The sequence below is a fragment of the Prunus avium genome, chromosome 8 (assembly GCF_965620075.1).
Source record: "Prunus avium chromosome 8, drPruAviu1.hap1.1, whole genome shotgun sequence".
Taxonomy (NCBI): Eukaryota; Viridiplantae; Streptophyta; class Magnoliopsida; order Rosales; family Rosaceae; genus Prunus; species Prunus avium.
The window spans coordinates 9,909,969-9,928,136 of NC_142291.1; the positions used below are offsets into that span (position 1 = coordinate 9,909,969).

General features: G+C 47.0%; 17 non-coding genes across 17 annotated transcripts; all 17 read right to left on the minus strand.

The window, feature by feature from the left end:
• Window positions 1-801: 801 nt before the first annotated feature.
• Window positions 802-920, minus strand: LOC148291524 (5S ribosomal RNA). The gene has a single exon (XR_015826819.1). It is a non-coding gene; the product is annotated as a 5S ribosomal RNA (ribosomal RNA).
• Window positions 921-1,674: 754 nt separating this feature from the next.
• LOC148291525 (5S ribosomal RNA) lies at window positions 1,675-1,793 on the minus strand. The gene has a single exon (XR_015826750.1). It is a non-coding gene; the product is annotated as a 5S ribosomal RNA (ribosomal RNA).
• A 773-nt stretch (window positions 1,794-2,566) lies between these two features.
• Window positions 2,567-2,685, minus strand: LOC148291526 (5S ribosomal RNA). The gene has a single exon (XR_015827295.1). It is a non-coding gene; the product is annotated as a 5S ribosomal RNA (ribosomal RNA).
• A 755-nt stretch (window positions 2,686-3,440) lies between these two features.
• LOC148291527 (5S ribosomal RNA) lies at window positions 3,441-3,559 on the minus strand. Its single transcript, XR_015826907.1, has one exon. It is a non-coding gene; the product is annotated as a 5S ribosomal RNA (ribosomal RNA).
• Window positions 3,560-4,313: 754 nt separating this feature from the next.
• Window positions 4,314-4,432, minus strand: LOC148291528 (5S ribosomal RNA). The gene has a single exon (XR_015827043.1). It is a non-coding gene; the product is annotated as a 5S ribosomal RNA (ribosomal RNA).
• Window positions 4,433-5,186: 754 nt separating this feature from the next.
• LOC148291529 (5S ribosomal RNA) lies at window positions 5,187-5,305 on the minus strand. Its single transcript, XR_015827296.1, has one exon. It is a non-coding gene; the product is annotated as a 5S ribosomal RNA (ribosomal RNA).
• Window positions 5,306-6,017: 712 nt separating this feature from the next.
• Window positions 6,018-6,136, minus strand: LOC148291530 (5S ribosomal RNA). The gene has a single exon (XR_015826820.1). It is a non-coding gene; the product is annotated as a 5S ribosomal RNA (ribosomal RNA).
• A 712-nt stretch (window positions 6,137-6,848) lies between these two features.
• Window positions 6,849-6,967, minus strand: LOC148291531 (5S ribosomal RNA). The gene has a single exon (XR_015826988.1). It is a non-coding gene; the product is annotated as a 5S ribosomal RNA (ribosomal RNA).
• A 535-nt stretch (window positions 6,968-7,502) lies between these two features.
• Window positions 7,503-7,621, minus strand: LOC148291532 (5S ribosomal RNA). The gene has a single exon (XR_015826972.1). It is a non-coding gene; the product is annotated as a 5S ribosomal RNA (ribosomal RNA).
• A 753-nt stretch (window positions 7,622-8,374) lies between these two features.
• LOC148291533 (5S ribosomal RNA) lies at window positions 8,375-8,493 on the minus strand. Its single transcript, XR_015827044.1, has one exon. It is a non-coding gene; the product is annotated as a 5S ribosomal RNA (ribosomal RNA).
• Window positions 8,494-9,247: 754 nt separating this feature from the next.
• Window positions 9,248-9,366, minus strand: LOC148291534 (5S ribosomal RNA). Its single transcript, XR_015827297.1, has one exon. It is a non-coding gene; the product is annotated as a 5S ribosomal RNA (ribosomal RNA).
• A 712-nt stretch (window positions 9,367-10,078) lies between these two features.
• On the minus strand, window positions 10,079-10,197 carry LOC148291535 (5S ribosomal RNA). Its single transcript, XR_015826821.1, has one exon. It is a non-coding gene; the product is annotated as a 5S ribosomal RNA (ribosomal RNA).
• A 712-nt stretch (window positions 10,198-10,909) lies between these two features.
• LOC148291536 (5S ribosomal RNA) lies at window positions 10,910-11,028 on the minus strand. Its single transcript, XR_015826989.1, has one exon. It is a non-coding gene; the product is annotated as a 5S ribosomal RNA (ribosomal RNA).
• A 535-nt stretch (window positions 11,029-11,563) lies between these two features.
• Window positions 11,564-11,682, minus strand: LOC148291537 (5S ribosomal RNA). Its single transcript, XR_015826973.1, has one exon. It is a non-coding gene; the product is annotated as a 5S ribosomal RNA (ribosomal RNA).
• Window positions 11,683-12,435: 753 nt separating this feature from the next.
• LOC148291538 (5S ribosomal RNA) lies at window positions 12,436-12,554 on the minus strand. The gene has a single exon (XR_015826872.1). It is a non-coding gene; the product is annotated as a 5S ribosomal RNA (ribosomal RNA).
• A 3,901-nt stretch (window positions 12,555-16,455) lies between these two features.
• LOC148291539 (5S ribosomal RNA) lies at window positions 16,456-16,574 on the minus strand. Its single transcript, XR_015827300.1, has one exon. It is a non-coding gene; the product is annotated as a 5S ribosomal RNA (ribosomal RNA).
• Window positions 16,575-17,326: 752 nt separating this feature from the next.
• On the minus strand, window positions 17,327-17,442 carry LOC148291540 (5S ribosomal RNA). The gene has a single exon (XR_015827087.1). It is a non-coding gene; the product is annotated as a 5S ribosomal RNA (ribosomal RNA).
• Window positions 17,443-18,168: the final 726 nt, after the last annotated feature.

Genomic DNA, 18,168 nt, shown 5'->3' on the forward strand with positions numbered 1-18,168 from the left:
AAGAAGGTTAATTTTGTAATTTTGCAAAATATTTTTCTTTTCTTTTCTTCTTCCCCTTTTCTTTCTTCTTTCCGTGTCTTTTTCTTCTTACCTTTTTGTCTTTTTCTTCTTTCCCCTTTTCCTTTTTCTTCTTCCTCTCGTTCTTCTCTTCTGCTCTGTTCTTCTCTTTTTCTCTTCTGCTATCTTTTTGTCAAGATTCTCTTCTGCTCTTCTTCTCTCCACTCAATAGACTCCGCCAACCCAGCCACCAGGGATGACTTCGCCAACCCAGCCACCAGGGATCAAGGAAGAGGTATCTAGGTCGGTCCACAGAGGGTGATTGATTCTAGAGTTGTTGGTTTTGGTTCTCTCAGTTAATTTTGAATTTTCTTTCTTCCTCAATTTATTTAGTTGTAAAGTTTTTAAGATATCTGTGAGAGAGAGATATATACTGTTTTGGGGTGAGAGGACTGAAATGAAGAGGGAAAGAGGGAAGAAAAGTTAGGGTTGGGGTTTGGGGGAAAAAAGACAGAGAAGGCGTGTTGGTAGAGAAGCTGTGATAGTTTTTTTTTTTTTTTTTTTTCTTTCTGGTTTATTCTTAACGGGTTAACGGGTCGTGTCGGATATTCGCGAATTGTAACGGGTCGTGTTTGGGTCTAGTATTTGTCACCCGTTAACTTAACGGGTCGTGTTCGTGTCAACCCGTTAAGAAAACGGATTAACCCGTTAACGACCCGAAACCCGTTAAAACGACCCGTTTGCCAGCTCTAACGGAAAGCAAACGCCCACGACAATTGAAACGTCAACAAGGCAAAAAAAGAAGGGATGCAACACGAGGACTTCCCAGGAGGTCACCCATCCTAGTACTACTCTCGCCCAAACTCGCTTACCTTCGGAGTTCTGATGGGATCCGGTGCATGTGAGTTGGTATGATCGCATCCGTTAGCTTATAACGCCTAAAAGTATATAAGCCACGTTTGAGCCATGCCATATGACCATGGGTTGGCTATCCAACGCCCCCCGCATGAAATGGCATGGCCTGTCAGGCCTTGTCGTCGCCCCCCCTACCATGTGTCGCGCGCAGGCCTGCCGAACTGCCGGTTCCGATCGGCTGTGGGGCCTACCTTACGATAATTGATCCAAAACAAAAAAAAACAAAAAAACTGACAACGTTAAGAACAACCCCAATAATTTCGGCAGTGGGCGTCGAGTCCTGTTGTTTTTTCGCTTTCGTTCGTTTGCGGTGCCCGGTTAATTGGAGACGAGCTCCACGGGGTGATGTAGGACAGATGGCGTAAGTTATTGGAGAGGAGCTGGACCGACGCGCGTGCAACGGCAAATCGGGCAAACCGCTGATCTGAGCTCCGACCTCAGAATTGGGCCCACGAACCGTCGATTCGAAGGCAACGGCGTCGCGAGTAAAACTCATTGCGTTGCCATGAGTCGTGGGCTTTTTCAGGCATCCGACGTCGTTTACTAGCCCGAAATCCAGTTTTTGAAGTTTTTGGTAACTGTGTTATTTTCCTATTTTAATTCCTTCGTTAATCCTAGGCTTTCTAGGAGTATTTAATCATAGTGTGCCCCGATTGTCACGCTGCGCCACGGGGTCGTGATAAAACAAAGACATCCAGATGAATAAGATGACGGAAAGCAAACGCCCACGACAATTGAAACGTCAACAAGGCAAAAAAAGAAGGGATGCAACACGAGGACTTCCCAGGAGGTCACCCATCCTAGTACTACTCTCGCCCAAACTCGCTTAACTTCGGAGTTCTGATGGGATCCGGTGCATGTGAGTTGATATGATCGCATCCGTTAGCTTATAACGCCTAAAAGTATATAAGCCACGTTTGAGCCATGCCATATGACCATGGGTTGGCTATCCAACGCCCCCCGCATGAAATGGGATGCCGTCGCATGAAATGGCATGGCCTATCAGGCCTTGTCGTCGCCACCCCTAATATGTGTCGCGCGCAGGCCTGCCGAACTGCCGGTTCCGATCGGCTGTGGGGCCTACCTTACGATAATTGAACCAAAACAAAAAAAAACAAAAAAACTGACAACGTTAAGAACAACCCCAACAATTTCGGCAGTCGGCGTCGAGTCCTGTTGTTTTTTCGCTTTCGTTCGTTTGCAGTGCCCGGTTAATTGGAAACGAGCTCCACGGGTGATGTAGGACAGATGGCGTAAGTTATTGGAGAGGAGCTGGACCGACGCGCGTGCAACGGCAAATCGGGCAAACCGCTGATCTGGGCTCCGACCTCAGAATTGGGCCCACGAACCGTCGATTCGAAGGCAACGGCGTCGCGAGTAAAACTCATTGCGTTGCCATGAGTCGTGGGCTTTTCCGGGCATCCGACGTCGTTTACTAGCCCGAAATCCAGTTTTTGAAGTTTTTGGTAACTGTGTTATTTTCCTATTTTAATTCCTTCGTTAATCCTAGGCTTTCTAGGAGTATTTAATCATAGTGTGCCCCGATTGTCACGCTGCGCCACGGGGTCGTGATAAAACAAAGACATCCAGATGAATAAGATGACGGAAAGCAAACGCCCACGACAATTGAAACGTCAACAAGGCAAAAAAAGAAGGGATGCAACACGAGGACTTCCCAGGAGGTCACCCATCCTAGTACTACTCTCGCCCAAACTCGCTTAACTTCGGAGTTCTGATGGGATCCGGTGCATGTGAGTTGGTATGATCGCATCCGTTAGCTTATAACGCCTAAAAGTATATAAGCCACGTTTGAGCCATGCCATATGACCATGGGTTGGCTATCCAACGCCCCCCGCATGAAATGGCATGGCCTGTCAGGCCTTGTCGTCGCCACCCCTACCATGTGTCGCGCGCAGGCCTGCCGAACTGCCGGTTCCGATCGGCTGTGGGGCCTACCTTACGATAATTGAACCAAAACAAAAAAAAAACAAAAAAACTGACAACGTTAAGAACAACCCCAATAATTTCGGCAGTGGGCGTCGAGTCCTGTTGTTTTTTCACTTTCGTTCGTTTGCGGTGCCCGGGTAATTGGAGACGAGCTCCACGGGGTGATGTAGGACAGATGGCGTAAGTTATTGGAGAGGAGTTGGACCGACGCGCGTGCAACGGCAAATCGGGCAAACCGCTGATCTGGGCTCCGACCTCAGAATTGGGCCCACGAACCGTCGATTCGAAGGCAACGGCGTCGCGAGTAAAACTCATTGCGGTGCCATGAGTCGTGGGCTTTTTCGGGCATCCGACGTCCTTTACTAGCCCGAAATCCAGTTTTTGAAGTTTTTGGTAACTGTGTTATTTTCCTATTTTAATTCCTTCGTTAATCCTAGGCTTTCTAGGAGTATTTAATCATAGTGTGCCCCGATTGTCACGCTGCGCCACGGGGTCGTGATAAAACAAAGACATCCAGATGAATAAGATGACGGAAAGCAAACGCCCACGACAATTGAAACGTCAACAAGGCAAAAAAAGAAGGGATGCAACACGAGGACTTCCCAGGAGGTCACCCATCCTAGCACTACTCTCGCCCAAACTCGCTTAACTTCGGAGTTCTGATGGGATCCGGTGCATGTGAGTTGGTATGATCGCATCCGTTAGCTTATAACGCCTAAAAGTATATAAGCCACGTTTGAGCCATGCCATATGACCATGGGTTGGCTATCCAACGCCCCCCGCATGAAATGGCATGGCCTGTCAGGCCTTGTCGTCGCCACCCCTACCATGTGTCGCGCGCAGGCCTGCCGAACTGCCGGTTCCGATCGGCTGTGGGGCCTACCTTACGATAATTGAACCAAAACAAAAAAAAACAAAAAAACTGACAACGTTAAGAACAACCCCAATAATTTCGGCAGTGGGCGTCGAGTCCTGTTGTTTTTTCGCTTTCGTTCGTTTGCGGTGCCCGGTTAATTGGAGACGAGCTCCACTGGGTGATGTAGGACAGATGGCGTAAGTTATTGGAGAGGAGCTGGACCGACGCGCGTGCAACGGCAAATCGGGCAAACCGCTGATCTGGGCTCCGACCTCAGAATTGGGCGCACGAACCGTCGATTCGAAGGCAACGGCGACGCGAGTAAAACTCATGGCGCTGCCATGAGTCGTGGACTTTTTCGGGCATCCGACGTCGTTTACTAGCCCGAAATCCAGTTTTTGAAGTTTTTGGTAACTGTGTTATTTTCCTATTTTAATTCCTTCGTTAATCCTAGGCTTTCTAGGAGTATTTAATCATAGTGTGCCCCGATTGTCACGCTGCTCCACGGGGTCGTGATAAAACAAAGACATCCAGATGAATAAGATGACGGAAAGCAAACGCCCACGACAATTGAAACGTCAACAAGGCAAAAAAAGAAGGGATGCAACACGAGGACTTCCCAGGAGGTCACCCATCCTAGTACTACTCTCGCCCAAACTCGCTTGACTTCGGAGTTCTGATGGGATCCGGTGCATGTGAGTTGTTATGATCGCATCCGTTAGCTTATAACGCCTAAAAGTATATAAGCCACGTTTGAGCCATGCCATATGACCATGGGTTGGCTATCCAACGCCCCCCGCATGAAATGGCATGGCCTGTCAGGCCTTGTCGTCGCCACCCCTACCATGTGTCGCGCGCAGGCCTGCCGAACTGCCGGTTCCGATCGGCTGTGGGGCCTACCTTACGATAATTGAACCAAAACAAAAAAAAATAAAAAAACTGACAACGTTAAGAACAACCCCAATAATTTCGGCAGTGGGCGTCGAGTCCTGTTGTTTTTTCGCTTTCGTTCGTTTGCGGTGCCCGGTTAATTGGAGGCGAGCTCCACGGGGTGATGTAGGACAGATGGCGTAAGTTATTGGAGAGGAGCTGGACCGACGCGCGTGCAACGGCAAATCGGGCAAACCGCTGATCTGGGCTCCGACCTCAGAATTGGGCCCACGAACCGTCGATTCGAAGGCAACGGCGTCGCGAGTAAAACTCATTGCGTTGCCATGAGTCGTGGACTTTTTCGGGCATCCGACGTCGTTTACTAGCCCGAAATCCAGTTTTTGAAGTTTTTGGTAACTGTGTTATTTTCCTATTTTAATTCCTTCGTTAATCCTAGGCTTTCTAGGAGTATTTAATCATAGTGTGCCCCGATTGTCACGCTGCGCCACGGGGTCGTGATAAAACAAAGACATCCAGATGAATAAGATGACGGAAAGCAAACGCCCACGACAATTGAAACGTCAACAAGGCAAAAAAAGAAGGGATGCAACACGAGGACTTCCCAGGAGGTCACCCATCCTAGTACTACTCTCGCCCAAACTCGCTTAACTTCGGAGTTCTGATGGGATCCGGTGCATGTGAGTTGGTATGATCGCATCCGTTAGCTTATAACGCCTAAAAGTATATAAGCCACGTTTGAGCAATGCCATATGACCATGGGTTGGCTATCCAACGTCCCCCGCATGAAATGGCATGGCCTGTCAGGCCTTGTCGTCGCCACCCCTACCATGTGTCGCGCAGGCCTGCCGAACTGCCGGTTCCGATCGGCTGTGGGGCCTACCTTACGATAATTGAACCAAAACAAAAAAAAAACAAAAAAACTGACAACGTTAAGAACAACCCCAATAATTTCGGCAGTGGGCGTCGAGTCCTGTTGTTTTTTCGCTTTCGTTCGTTTGCGGTGCCCGGTTAATTGGAGACGAGCTCCACGGGGTGATGTAGGACAGATGGCGTAAGTTATTGGAGAGGAGCTGGACCGAAGCGCGTGCAACGGCGAATCGGGCAAACCGCTGATCTGGGCTCCGACCTCAGAATTGGGCCCACGAACCGTCGATTCGAAGGCAACGGCGTCGCGAGTAAAACTCATCGCGTTGCCATGTGTCGTGGGCTTTTTCGGGCATCCGACGTCGTTTACTAGCCCGAAATCCAGTTTTTAAAGTTTTTGGTAACTGTGTTATTTTCCTATTTTAATTCCTTCGTTAATCCTAGGCTTTCTAGGAGTATTCGTGTTAAAACAAAGACATCCAGATGAATAAGATGACGGAAAGCAAACGCCCACGACAATTGAAACGTCAACAAGGCAAAAAAAGAAGGGATGCAACACGAGGACTTCCCAGGCGGTCACCCATCCTAGTACTACTCTCGCCCAAACTCGCTTAACTTCGGAGTTCTGATGGGATCCGGTGCATGTGAGTTGGTGTGATCGCATCCGTTAGCTTATAACGCCTAAAAGTATATAAGCCACGTTTGAGCCATGCCATATGACCATGGGTTGGCTATCCAACGCCCCCCGCATGAAATGGCATGGCCTGTCAAGCCTTGTCGTCGCCACCCTTACAATGTGTCGCGCGCAGGCCTGCCGAAATGCCGGTTCCGATCGGCTGTGGGGCCTACCTTACGATAATTGAACCAAAACAAAAAAAACAAAAAAACTGACAACGTTAAGAACAACCCCAATAATTTCGGCAGTGGGCGTCGAGTCCTGTTGTTTTTTCGCCTTCGTTCGTTTGCGGTGCCCGGTTAATTGGAGACGAGCTCCACGGGGTGATGTAGGACAGATGGCGTAAGTTATTGGAGAGGAGCTGGACCGAAGCGCGTGCAACGGCGAATCGGGCAAACCGCTGATCTGGGCTCCGACCTCAGAATTGGGCCCACGAACCGTCGATTCGAAGGCAACGGCGTCGCGAGTAAAACTCATCGCGTTGCCATGTGTCGTGGGCTTTTTCGGGCATCCGACGTCGTTTACTAGCCCGAAATCCAGTTTTTAAAGTTTTTGGTAACTGTGTTATTTTCCTATTTTAATTCCTTCGTTAATCCTAGGCTTTCTAGGAGTATTCGTGTTAAAACAAAGACATCCAGATGAATAAGATGACGGAAAGCAAACGCCAACGACAATTGAAACGTCAACAAGGCAAAAAAAGAAGGGATGCAACACGAGGACTTCCCAGGCGGTCACCCATCCTAGTACTACTCTCGCCCAAACTCGCTTAACTTCGGAGTTCTGATGGGATCCGGTGCATGTGAGTTAGTGTGATCGCATCCGTTAGCTTATAACGCCTAAAAGTATATAAGCCACGTTTGAGCCATGCCATATGACCATGGGTTGGCTATCCAACGCCCCCCGCATGAAATGGCATGGCCTGTCAAGCCTTGTCGTCGCCACCCTTACAGATGGTGTAAGTTATTGGAGAGGAGCTGGACCGACGCGCGTGCAACGGCAAATCGGGCAAACCGCTAATCTGGGCTCCGACCTCAGAATTGGGCGCACGAACCGTCGATTCGAAGGCAACGGCGTCGCGAGTAAAACTCATTGCGTTGCCATGAGTCGTGGGCTTTTTCGGGCATCCGACGTTGTTTACTAGCCCGAAATCCAGTTTTTGAAGTTTTTGGTAACTGTGTTATTTTCCTATTTTAATTCCTTCGTTAATTCTAGGCTTTCTAGGAGTATTTAATCATAGTGTGCCCCGATTGTCACGCTGCGCCAAGGGGTCGTGATAAAACAAAGACATCCAGTTGAATAAGATGACGGAAAGCAAACGCCCACGACAATTGAAACGTCAACAAGGCAAAAAAAGAAGGGATGCAACACGAGTACTTCCCAGGAGGTCACCCATCCTAGAACTACTCTCGCCCAAACTCGCTTAACTTCGGAGTTCTGATGGGATCCGGTGCATGTGAGTTGGTATGATCGCATCCGTTACCTTATAACGCCTAAAAGTATATAAGCCACGTTTGAGCCATGCCATATGACCATGGGTTGGCTATCCAACGCCCCCCGCATGAAATGGCATGGCCTGTCAAGCCTTGTCGTCGCCACCCTTACCATGTGTCGCGCGCAGGCCTACCGAACTGCCGGTTCCGATCGGCTGTGGGGCCTACCTTACGATAATTGAACCAAAACAAAAAAAACAAAAAAACTGACAACGTTAAGAACAACCCCAATAATTTCGGCAGTGGGCGTCGAGTCCTGTTGTTTTTTCGCTTTCGTTCGTTTGCGGTGCCCGGTTAATTGGAGACGAGCTCCACGGGGTGATGTAGGACAGATGGCGTAAGTTATTGGAGAGGAGCTGGACCGACGCGCGTGCAACGGCAAATCGGGCAAACCGCTGATCTGGGCTCCGACCTCAGAATTGGGCCCACGAACCGTCGATTCGAAGGCAACGGCGTCGCGAGTAAAACTCATCGCGTTGCCATGTGTCGTGGGCTTTTTCGGGCATCCGACGTCGTTTACTAGCCCGAAATCCAGTTTTTGAAGTTTTTGGTAACTGTGTTATTTTCCTATTTTAATTCCTTCGTTAATCCTAGGCTTTCTAGGAGTATTTAATCATAGTGTGCCCCGATTGTCACGCTGCGCCAAGGGGTCGTGATAAAACAAAGACATCCAGATGAATAAGATGACGGAAAGCAAACGCCCACGACAATTGAAACGTCAACAAGGCAAAAAAAGAAGGGATGCAACACGAGGACTTCCCAGGAGGTCACCCATCCTAGTACTACTCTCGCCCAAACTCGCTTGACTTCGGAGTTCTGATGGGATCCGGTGCATGTGAGTTGTTATGATCGCATCCGTTAGCTTATAACGCCTAAAAGTATATAAGCCACGTTTGAGCCATGCCATATGACCATGGGTTGGCTATCCAACGCCCCCCGCATGAAATGGCATGGCCTGTCAGGCCTTGTCGTCGCCACCCCTACCATGTGTCGCGCGCAGGCCTGCCGAACTGCCGGTTCCGATCGGCTGTGGGGCCTACCTTACGATAATTGAACCAAAACAAAAAAAAATAAAAAAACTGACAACGTTAAGAACAACCCCAATAATTTCGGCAGTGGGCGTCGAGTCCTGTTGTTTTTTCGCTTTCGTTCGTTTGCGGTGCCCGGTTAATTGGAGGCGAGCTCCACGGGGTGATGTAGGACAGATGGCGTAAGTTATTGGAGAGGAGCTGGACCGACGCGCGTGCAACGGCAAATCGGGCAAACCGCTGATCTGGGCTCCGACCTCAGAATTGGGCCCACGAACCGTCGATTCGAAGGCAACGGCGTCGCGAGTAAAACTCATTGCGTTGCCATGAGTCGTGGACTTTTTCGGGCATCCGACGTCGTTTACTAGCCCGAAATCCAGTTTTTGAAGTTTTTGGTAACTGTGTTATTTTCCTATTTTAATTCCTTCGTTAATCCTAGGCTTTCTAGGAGTATTTAATCATAGTGTGCCCCGATTGTCACGCTGCGCCACGGGGTCGTGATAAAACAAAGACATCCAGATGAATAAGATGACGGAAAGCAAACGCCCACGACAATTGAAACGTCAACAAGGCAAAAAAAGAAGGGATGCAACACGAGGACTTCCCAGGAGGTCACCCATCCTAGTACTACTCTCGCCCAAACTCGCTTAACTTCGGAGTTCTGATGGGATCCGGTGCATGTGAGTTGGTATGATCGCATCCGTTAGCTTATAACGCCTAAAAGTATATAAGCCACGTTTGAGCAATGCCATATGACCATGGGTTGGCTATCCAACGTCCCCCGCATGAAATGGCATGGCCTGTCAGGCCTTGTCGTCGCCACCCCTACCATGTGTCGCGCAGGCCTGCCGAACTGCCGGTTCCGATCGGCTGTGGGGCCTACCTTACGATAATTGAACCAAAACAAAAAAAAAACAAAAAAACTGACAACGTTAAGAACAACCCCAATAATTTCGGCAGTGGGCGTCGAGTCCTGTTGTTTTTTCGCTTTCGTTCGTTTGCGGTGCCCGGTTAATTGGAGACGAGCTCCACGGGGTGATGTAGGACAGATGGCGTAAGTTATTGGAGAGGAGCTGGACCGAAGCGCGTGCAACGGCGAATCGGGCAAACCGCTGATCTGGGCTCCGACCTCAGAATTGGGCCCACGAACCGTCGATTCGAAGGCAACGGCGTCGCGAGTAAAACTCATCGCGTTGCCATGTGTCGTGGGCTTTTTCGGGCATCCGACGTCGTTTACTAGCCCGAAATCCAGTTTTTAAAGTTTTTGGTAACTGTGTTATTTTCCTATTTTAATTCCTTCGTTAATCCTAGGCTTTCTAGGAGTATTCGTGTTAAAACAAAGACATCCAGATGAATAAGATGACGGAAAGCAAACGCCCACGACAATTGAAACGTCAACAAGGCAAAAAAAGAAGGGATGCAACACGAGGACTTCCCAGGCGGTCACCCATCCTAGTACTACTCTCGCCCAAACTCGCTTAACTTCGGAGTTCTGATGGGATCCGGTGCATGTGAGTTGGTGTGATCGCATCCGTTAGCTTATAACGCCTAAAAGTATATAAGCCACGTTTGAGCCATGCCATATGACCATGGGTTGGCTATCCAACGCCCCCCGCATGAAATGGCATGGCCTGTCAAGCCTTGTCGTCGCCACCCTTACAATGTGTCGCGCGCAGGCCTGCCGAAATGCCGGTTCCGATCGGCTGTGGGGCCTACCTTACGATAATTGAACCAAAACAAAAAAAACAAAAAAACTGACAACGTTAAGAACAACCCCAATAATTTCGGCAGTGGGCGTCGAGTCCTGTTGTTTTTTCGCCTTCGTTCGTTTGCGGTGCCCGGTTAATTGGAGACGAGCTCCACGGGGTGATGTAGGACAGATGGCGTAAGTTATTGGAGAGGAGCTGGACCGAAGCGCGTGCAACGGCGAATCGGGCAAACCGCTGATCTGGGCTCCGACCTCAGAATTGGGCCCACGAACCGTCGATTCGAAGGCAACGGCGTCGCGAGTAAAACTCATCGCGTTGCCATGTGTCGTGGGCTTTTTCGGGCATCCGACGTCGTTTACTAGCCCGAAATCCAGTTTTTAAAGTTTTTGGTAACTGTGTTATTTTCCTATTTTAATTCCTTCGTTAATCCTAGGCTTTCTAGGAGTATTCGTGTTAAAACAAAGACATCCAGATGAATAAGATGACGGAAAGCAAACGCCAACGACAATTGAAACGTCAACAAGGCAAAAAAAGAAGGGATGCAACACGAGGACTTCCCAGGCGGTCACCCATCCTAGTACTACTCTCGCCCAAACTCGCTTAACTTCGGAGTTCTGATGGGATCCGGTGCATGTGAGTTAGTGTGATCGCATCCGTTAGCTTATAACGCCTAAAAGTATATAAGCCACGTTTGAGCCATGCCATATGACCATGGGTTGGCTATCCAACGCCCCCCGCATGAAATGGCATGGCCTGTCAAGCCTTGTCGTCGCCACCCTTACAGATGGTGTAAGTTATTGGAGAGGAGCTGGACCGACGCGCGTGCAACGGCAAATCGGGCAAACCGCTAATCTGGGCTCCGACCTCAGAATTGGGCGCACGAACCGTCGATTCGAAGGCAACGGCGTCGCGAGTAAAACTCATTGCGTTGCCATGAGTCGTGGGCTTTTTCGGGCATCCGACGTTGTTTACTAGCCCGAAATCCAGTTTTTGAAGTTTTTGGTAACTGTGTTATTTTCCTATTTTAATTCCTTCGTTAATTCTAGGCTTTCTAGGAGTATTTAATCATAGTGTGCCCCGATTGTCACGCTGCGCCAAGGGGTCGTGATAAAACAAAGACATCCAGTTGAATAAGATGACGGAAAGCAAACGCCCACGACAATTGAAACGTCAACAAGGCAAAAAAAGAAGGGATGCAACACGAGTACTTCCCAGGAGGTCACCCATCCTAGAACTACTCTCGCCCAAACTCGCTTAACTTCGGAGTTCTGATGGGATCCGGTGCATGTGAGTTGGTATGATCGCATCCGTTAGCTTATAACGCCTAAAAGTATATAAGCCACGTTTGAGCCATGCCATATGACCATGGGTTGGCTATCCAACGCCCCCCGCATGAAATGGCATGGCCTGTCAAGCCTTGTCGTCGCCACCCTTACCATGTGTCGCGCGCAGGCCTACCGAACTGCCGGTTCCGATCGGCTGTGGGGCCTACCTTACGATAATTGAACCAAAACAAAAAAAACAAAAAAACTGACAACGTTAAGAACAACCCCAATAATTTCGGCAGTGGGCGTCGAGTCCTGTTGTTTTTTCGCTTTCGTTCGTTTGCGGTGCCCGGTTAATTGGAGACGAGCTCCACGGGGTGATGTAGGACAGATGGCGTAAGTTATTGGAGAGGAGCTGGACCGACGCGCGTGCAACGGCAAATCGGGCAAACCGCTGATCTGGGCTCCGACCTCAGAATTGGGCCCACGAACCGTCGATTCGAAGGCAACGGCGTCGCGAGTAAAACTCATCGCGTTGCCATGTGTCGTGGGCTTTTTCGGGCATCCGACGTCGTTTACTAGCCCGAAATCCAGTTTTTGAAGTTTTTGGTAACTGTGTTATTTTCCTATTTTAATTCCTTCGTTAATCCTAGGCTTTCTAGGAGTATTTAATCATAGTGTGCCCCGATTGTCACGCTGCGCCAAGGGGTCGTGATAAAACAAAGACATCCAGATGAATAAGATGACGGAAAGCAAACGCCCACGACAATTGAAACGTCAACAAGGCAAAAAAAGAAGGGATGCAACACGAGGACTTCCCAGGAGGTCACCCATCCTAGTACTACTCTCGCCCAAACTCGCTTAACTTCGGAGTTCTGATGGGATCTGGTGCATGTGAGTTGGTATGATCGCATCCGTTAGCTTATAACGCCTAAAAGTATATAAGCCACGTTTGAGCCATGCCATATGACCATGGGTTGGCTATCCAACGCCCCCCGCATGAAATGGCATGGCCTGTCAAGCCTTGTCGTCGCCACCCTTACCATGTGTCGCGCGCAGGCCTGCCGAACTGCCGGTTCCGATCGGCTGTGGGGCCTACCTTACGATAATTGAACCAAAACAAAAAAAACAAAAAAACTGACAATGTTAAGAACAACCCCAATAATTTCGGCATTGGGCGTCGAGTCCTGTTGTTTTTTCGCTTTCGTTCGTTTGCGGTGCCCGGTTAATTGGAGACGAGCTCCACGGGGTGATGTAGGACAGATGGCGTAAGTTATTGGAGAGGAGCTGGACCGACGCGCGTGCAACGTCAAATCGGGCAAACCGCTGATCTGGGCTCTGTTGCGTAGATACAGCTGCACCAAAATGGATTCAGTTGCATCCTCAACTTGTGATACTCGCAAGTGCACGAACCGTTGGTAGTATAGCATATGTAAGTGCGAGGTCGATTCCACAGGGATTGGTTATGTTTTTTTTTTTTGTTTCTTTGTTATGTTTTTTTTTTTTTGTTTTGTTTTGTTTTGTTTTGTTTTGTTTTTATTGATGCAATGTTTGAAATAAAAATGTGTTTTAACACTCAGAAATAAACTAACTAACCATACCACGTAAATAAATAAATAAACTAACATAACAAAACAAAAACAGAAACAAAACAAAAACAAAGACTCAACAGAAAAGAAAACAAAGAAAATAAAGAAAACTTAATTTAAAAACACACGAATATACAAGCAACTCACGGATGACCAGTTAAGGGCCTCAAAAAACACAGCCAGGGGATCCGGGAAGGTTGGAGGGGTCACAATAGTCCCGCTTAAAACCCAAACTTCTTAGACACCGAAGGTGTCGCCTAAAGAACTCCTAGACACTGTATTAACGGAAGTGCTCACTGGGGTTACCATAAGTCGGCTCATATGAAAAATCTTTTTTTTTTTTTAATTTTAAAATTTTTAAGATAAGAAATAAAAACAAATTAAGATAAAATGAAACAACAAACCATAAATGAAAATGAACTAAGTACTATAAACAAACTCAAACAAACGATATAAATTATTGTACTAAAAGAAACAAACCAAGAAACCAAAGAAAAAAAAACAAACAGCACTTTCTATCACCTGTTTATCACCATTTGGACAGATTCGTTTCTATGTTTTTCAGCTTCGACCTCTGTTCAGTTTTTAGGCTATAACTTTCCAACCGTAAGTCTAAATTTTACGTTCTTTATATGGTTGGATTCAGCATAGAAAAACAAAGAACTCAACGCGGACCAAAAGGCAAAAACAACTACGAAAATAAACAGAATTCAAAGAAGAGAAAGGATTGAAATGCTCCCCCTTGAAGCGATTAGGTCGAGCATGGATGCACTTGGAGGTCGCGACTTCTCCCACTGCTCCACACTTCCCATTCTTATGATTGAGGTTGCCATCTCTCTCCATTTATTATTGAGCTATAATAAATTGCTAAAACAAACATAGAAAACTTGAAATAGAATTAAAGGATTAGGAAATAAAAACTAAAATGAAAAGGAAAATCAACACACATCCAATTCCATGTTTCAAAGCAACAAGCACCAATGGGTTGTGTAAGCTGGGACTTAAACCCAGTTCTCTTGCTTGTTGGGCAATTGTCCTTTTCTGTTGGACTACAAACACAACTTGTCCATTAACGTCATTAACTTTAAAACAAGAAATTGTCTAGTTAAGAAAAACAAATAAAATAAAGTAGGAAAGCCAAATAGAATCAAACAATGTTACCGATCCCCGGCAACGGCGCCAAAAACTTGTTGCGTAGATACAGCTGCACCAAAATGGATTCAGTTGCATCCTCAACTTGTGATACTCGCAAGTGCACGAACCGTTGGTAGTATAGCATATGTAAGTGCGAGGTCGATTCCACAGGGATTGGTGATTGAATGATCCAATTTAGTTTCCCTACACAAAATAGAAACAAAAACAAAGAACATAAAACAAGGATGAAAGAAATAAGTAACTCAAGCAAATAAGTTCCCAAGTTCAATTTAGATTAATGGATTGATTCTAGCTAAAGTATGATTAAGCCATGGTGTGTGGTCATAACCTTGTGTTCCTAATTCCCTAATTTGATCATTTGTTGTCTAACCTAAAATTAAGCATTAGGAACCCATTAAGCATAGAAGAACAATTTAAACAACCAAGCATGTATCTAATCCCTGTTGTCGAATGTCCATACATACTCTTCCTATTCATAGTTCAATTCGAATTAAAGTATGGTGTCTACTCTTAATTCAAACCAAGATAGCTAACATGCAAGCCTAAATGGTGATCAATCATTCAAACTAGCATATTAACTTATAAGCATAATGAATAAGAACAAAAATCATAATTGAAACTTGGAAACTAATCAAACTTGAAACTAAAGAAAAGAATTTACATAACAATGAAAATTAAAGTAGAACTTGGAAAGACTTAAAGGAAAATTTCAGCACAAAGATCTCATTATAACAATTGAAAACTAGAAAGAGAAACTAAGAGAATTTGAGGGAGAGAAGGGGAGGGAGCTCTAGAGAAGTGTTTGAGAGCTCCCCCCCTTGGGGTGTGTTTACAAGCTTAGAGAACTTCCCTATTTATAGGCCTAGGGGAAGTGAAAATCTGAATTCAATATGGCTAATGCATACAACACTTGTTTTATAAAATCTGAAATGGTTGATGCACTTGTATTAGAAAATCTAAATTGGGTGATGCACTTGTATTAGAAAATCTTGAATTGGTTGATGCACTTCACCAATAGATCCCACCAGCAGCCCTAGCTCATCTTCATGTCACCATGACCAAGCTTCCAACCAGAAATGATAGCTCATACCTAGCTCACCATGACCAAGAATCCAACCAGCACATGCTGAGGTCAGCATGACCAGCAACTTCAAGGGCTTACAACTTGGGCTTCTCTTAATCAAATTAGGACTTTAAGCACTCGAAATTGAAGTTCAGAATGTCTTCTTTCCAGCCATATGTTATTTGGGCCAATCCAAGGTCGGAGGAAGAAGTTAAGGCCGAAACAAATTGCTAACTCATTTTCCGCGCTGATAAGATCCATCCTGAGCATGGTTCTGTGTTTGCTAGGTAACGGACTCCAGATTTATCCAATGGGGCTGAATTTCGGATATGTTATAGTACACACCAATTGGAACAACTTTCATGAAGAATGTGGCCTCATTCGAGCTATTTAGGTGGTTGAAACAAAGCTTGCAATATGACCTACGGAACTGGACTGGCAGGGGGCTGTAGCCAAAATGAGTTTGTCTTTAAGCTCTTCATCCATTCATCCAAATTAGGCCTTAACATGCTTGAATTGCATGAATTATGCTCTCTAAAGCCATCATTATTACCTAAAGCTCAATGAACTGAAAGATAAACACAAAAAGGATTAAAAGCACAAGTTTAACTCAAAAACATAACCAAATCATAAGCTAGAAGGGTACAAAATGATATACAATTATGAACCGATCAGGCTCCGACCTCAGAATTGGGCCTACGAACCGTCGATTCGAAGGCAATGGCGTCGCGAGTAAAACTCATTGCGGTGCCATGAGTCGTGGGCTTTTTCGGGCATCCGACGTGGTTTACTAGCCCGAAATCCAATTTTTGAAGTTTTTGGTAACTGTGTTATTTTCCTATTTTAATTCCTTCGTTAATCCTAGGCTTTCTAGGAGTATTTAATCATAGTGTGCCCCGATTGTCACGCTGCGCCAAGGGGTCGTGTTAAAACAAAGACATCCAGATGAATAAGATGACGGAAAGCAAACGCCCACGACAATTTAAACGTCAACAAGGCAAAAACAAGAAGGGATGCAACACGAGGACTTCCCAGGAGGTCACCCATCCTAGTACTACTCTCGCCCAAACTCGCTTAACTTCGGAGTTCTGATGGGATCCGGTGCATGTGAGTTGGTATGATCGCATCCGTTAGCTTATAACGCCTAAAAGTATATAAGCCACGTTTGAGCCATGCCATATGACCATGGGTCGGCTATCCAACGCCCCCCGCATGAAATGGCATGGCCTGTCAAGCCTTGTCGTCGCCACCCTTACCATGTGTCGCGCGCAGGCCTGCCGAACTGCCGGTTCCGATCGGCTGTGGGGCCTACCTTACGATAATTGAACCAAAACAAAAAAAAACAAAAAAACTGACAACGTTAAGAACAACCCCAATAATTTCGGCAGTGGGCGTCGAGTCCTGTTGTTTTTTCGCTTTCGTTCGTTTGCGGTGCCCGGTTAATTGGAGACGAGCTCCACGGGGTGATGTAGGACAGATGGCGTAAGTTATTGGAGAGGAGCTGGACCGACGCGCGTGCAACGGCAAATCGGGCAAACCGCTGATCTGGGCTCCGACCTCAGAATTGGGCCCACGAACCGTCGATTCGAAGGCAACGGCGTCGCGAGTAAAACTCATTGCGTTGCCATGAGTCGTGGGCTTTTTCGGGCATCCGACGTCGTTTACTAGCCCGAAATCCAGTTTTTGAAGTTTTTGGTAACTGTGTTATTTTCCTATTTTAATTCCTTCGTCAATCCTAGGCTTTCTAGGAGTATTTAATCATAGTGTGCCCCGATTGTCACGCTGCGCCAAGGGGTCGTGATAAAAAAAAGACATCCAGATGAATAAGATGACGGAAAGCAAACCCACGACAATTGAAACGTCAACAAGGCAAAAAAAGAAGGGATGCAACACGAGGACTTCCCAGGAGGTCACCCATCCTAGTACGCTCGCCCAAACTCGCTTAACTTCGGAGTTCTGATGGGATCCGGTGCATGTGAGTTGGTATGATCGCATCCGTTAGCTTATAACGCCTAAAAGTATATAAGCCACGTTTGAGCCATGCCATATGACCATGGGTTGGCTATCCAACGCCCCCCGCATGAAATGGCATGGCCTGTCAGGCCTTGTCGTCGCCACCCCTACCATGCGTCGCGCGCAGGCCTGCCGAACTGCCGGTTCCGATCGGCTGTGGGGCCTACCTTACGATAATTGAACCAAAACAAAAAAAACAAAAAAACTGACAACGTTAAGAACAACCCCAATAATTTCGGCAGTGGGCGTCGAGTCCTGTTGTTTTTTCGCTTTCGTTCGTTTGCGGTGCCCGGTTAATTGGAGACGAGCTCCACGGGGTGATGTAGGACAGATTGCGTAAGTTATTGGAGAGGAGCTGGACCGACGCGCGTGCAACGGCAAATCGGGCAAACCGCTGATCTGGGCTCCGACCTCAGAATTGGGCCCACGAACCGTCGATTCGAAGGCAACGGCGTCGCGAGTAAAACTCATTGCGTTGCCATGAGTCGTGGGCTTTTTCGGGCATCCGACGTCGTTTACTAGCCCGAAATCCAGTTTTTGAAGTTTTTGGTAACTGTGTTATTTTCCTATTTTAATTCCTTCGTCAATCCTAGGCTTTCTAGGAGTATTTAATCATAGTGTGCCCCGATTGTCACGCTGCGCCAAGGGGTCGTGATAAAAAAAAGACATCCAGATGAATAAGATGACGGAAAGCAAACCCACGACAATTG